Consider the following 3,448-nt stretch of genomic DNA (forward strand, 5'->3'; position numbering starts at 1 on the left):
GTATTTTGCAGAACATCACTCTATTCTTGTAAGTCCAAGTTAACTAGGAGAATACCGGTTTACGGGTTAGTAGTGTGAAGACATCAGGGGACTCTTGCAATTGCGGGAGGCTGCTAGTTACACATCTGGTTGCCATAACGTGACCCTTATTACTTTCTTTTCTCACCTCCCAACTTTGAAGAGGTCGTTCCCCAATGTTTTCCACATCAATAATAAATTATAAAAGATTAATCATAAATGAAAGAAGCCAATCCAAGAGTAAATCTTGAAGACAACGAAGATCCTAAAATAAGCAAGTCTTTGGGAGTACAACTCGACTCAATTTCCTATGGAACCGGGCTTAAAGTTGTCAAAGGAAGATGAAAATCCGAAGGTAGATCCGACCGGTTATAGAAAGATAATCGGAAGCTTGCGGTATTTAACTCATACGAGACCCGATTTGAGCTACTCGGTTGGTTATGCGAGTCGAGTCATGCAATCACCAACTCAAGCTCATGCTCAAGCAGTTAAATATATTCTCCGATATCTAAGAGGTACACTAGATTTTGGTATTACTTACTCGAGAGGCGGAAACAGTATGTTGCATGGGTATAGTGATAGTAGTCATGCGGTGGATATGGATGATGGTCGGAGCACCACAGGTTTGATTTTCTACTATGGTACATCACCGATATCATGGGTTTCTCAGAAACAAGGAACGGTGGCGTTATCATCATGTGAGGCTGAATTTATGGCAGCTACATCGGCTGCATGTCAAGCCTTATGGCTTCGGGGTTTGTTGTCAGAGATGACTGGAGAAAAGGAGGAGATTTTGATGTTGAAGGTGGATAATTCATCGACTATTGCCTTAATGAAGAACCCTGTTTTTCACGGGAGAAGTAAGCACATCAACACACGGTACCATTTCATTCGGGAGTGCATCGAGAGAGAACAAATCAAGGTGGAGCATGTCAGTGGAGATTTACAAAGAGCAGACATCCTTACAAAATCGTTGCCACGGTTGAAGTTTAACGAGATGCGAAGCTTCATTGGTGTCACAAGATTAGGGGGGTGATTGTTAGTGTAATCTTGCGTAAGTGCGGGGACCTAGTTGTTGTACTTACAAACCTAGGGGGTTTTTGAGTTAGTTTTTCTCATATTCTTGTCTAACAAGTAATTGTATAGTTATAAATAGGGTTTATTTGTAATCAAGTACTCACAACAATTTATTAATCAATACAATAAAGATTTAGACTTGAAATCTTATTGTCTTCAATTGAGTACTTGATTACAAATAAACCCTATTTATAACCATACAATTACTTGTTAGACAAGAATAGGAGAAAAACTAACTCAAAAACCCCCTAGGTTTGTAAGTACGACAACTAGGTCCCCGCACTTACGCAAGATTACACTAACAAATCTTTGTTTGTAATTTGTAAATTTACAAAACCACTTATTTATTTACTTATATTTTTATTATCAAACATCCACTTTTGTAACTAAATTAAAACTAGTAGACGACCGTAAGTGTTGAGTAGGGGAAGCCATGTCCACGGTTTAGCTACGATCGACCGATTCTCTGTCACTTGTGTGTGTTTAGTTGAAATCATAATCTTTTTATAATTGCGTTAATAAACTTGTGTGAAAAACTATCTGAAATCTCTAAAATCTATATACACACACGCTAATCTTATATCTAATTTAACTCACAACCAGACTATGACTTAGGGGGTGTTTAGGATTGCTTGTGGCCATTACGAAGCTACCTATTAATGGTTCATAACATTCTAAAATACTAACTCTTAATGGCTACCTCTTAACTATTCAGACTTAAGGCTACCTCTTAATCATTAAGAAGTTATGAATCATTAAGATGTAGCTTCTTACTAACCATTAAGAGACTATCAAACAACCCTTTAGTATTTTGAAATTCTTGTATAGAAACCAAATCCTGCCAAAAACACGAAAACTTACACAAATAAAGAATTTTTCGGGTTTTGGGCGTAGGCTAAGGTGTGGAAGTGTTATTGAGAACACAGTGAACAAGTATTCTGGTTTTATTTAAAACAAAATAAATAATCAAATTGTAAACAACTAAACAATTAACCTATTGTGATTTGGGATATTTGATCCCCACACCTTTTTTGGTCTTCCTTTTTTTCTTATTTTTTATAAACCATAACTTTGTATTAATGTTACTACATGCTATACTGCCAATTAGCAGATTAACATAATTGGATTATAGTGGTTTAAGACAAAGGTTATTGGTTTCAAACGGGTTTCATAAAGGAAAAGGTTAAATTAGGCTCAAAGTTGGCTTTCTAGGAGTTTTTGTTTAGGTAGGGTTGAACAAATAAACAAGTTTAAGACATGGCTAAATGCTAGTGTTTTTATTGATTTTTGTATAACAGTTTTGGTCGAGATTTTGTATAACATGCACAAGTTCTACAATAGTAGAATCATATCGGTATCTCTCACCGAACAAAACGAATTTCTTTTAAGCTCAACACTCACATAACACGTATGTTAAAGGTTGTCGATGCGAACATCTATCCTAAAACTTACAAATCAAAATTAAGTTTTAATACACTAATTCAAAAATCGCATGGACTAATCAACTACTAACTATGACTAACTATTGATCGGTTGAATCAGATCATTTACTTTGGAAGCTTTAGAGGTTAAGCAATTAGTATCCCCTTCCACACACTGAATATGTACACATTGTCCAAAATGTACGAAAATAAAATAACTACGAAAATAAAAGAGCATTTACTTTAAAATAACTACTGTGTTTTACAACACATCAAATATCCTCGTATTTAAAATTTTTCGTCCCTGAAAAATAACTATGCACAGGATCTTAACCGATAGATAGTAGCAAATACCCATCAAATACCCAGATGATATATAGTATACCGACCCATATTCTCCGAACCCTGGAGCATCCCATCAATACATGATTTAAAGTTATAAAACCATACAACTATGAAGTATCTACCACTAAAACTAGAAGTATGTTTTTATTATGTTTATATCATGGGCTGACTAGTATACCCTAACGTTAAACCTTCCCAAATATCGTATTTCAGCATTCACTTTTTCATAAAAAATTAGCAATCAAATTAAACATGAGGCTTGAGTATGGCCTAGGCTTTCATCCCAAAATTATTTTAACGCATCCCACTAAAGTTCAAGCAAATTACGATTTAATTAGAAGTCAAGTATGTACTGTCTATACCAACTAAAGAGCTGAGCCTACCGACACATCCCAAATTAAATGCTCTGATTTAAAAAAACTCATTTTTTTAAGAATTCAAGAATGATAAGAATTAATAGTTAATATCATTTCCTGTTTAATAAAAAAAAATTAAAAACAAGGGACAAAAACTTTAAAAAATTCTTTTTGGATTTTTAATTTTTAATTTTTTTTTCTACAACTAAGTAAAATAAACTCTCATTCCCA

General features: G+C 34.3%; 1 pseudogene; it reads left to right on the plus strand.

The window, feature by feature from the left end:
- The first annotated feature begins 328 nt into the window (after positions 1–328).
- Positions 329–1,054, plus strand: LOC143622611 (secreted RxLR effector protein 161 pseudogene; annotated as a pseudogene).
- Positions 1,055–3,448: the final 2,394 nt, after the last annotated feature.

This window comes from Bidens hawaiensis, unplaced genomic scaffold, assembly GCF_021521415.1.
Source record: "Bidens hawaiensis isolate Kalapana, Puna unplaced genomic scaffold, B.hawaiensis_p1.1 tig00003237_1, whole genome shotgun sequence".
NCBI classification, from domain to species: Eukaryota; Viridiplantae; Streptophyta; class Magnoliopsida; order Asterales; family Asteraceae; genus Bidens; species Bidens hawaiensis.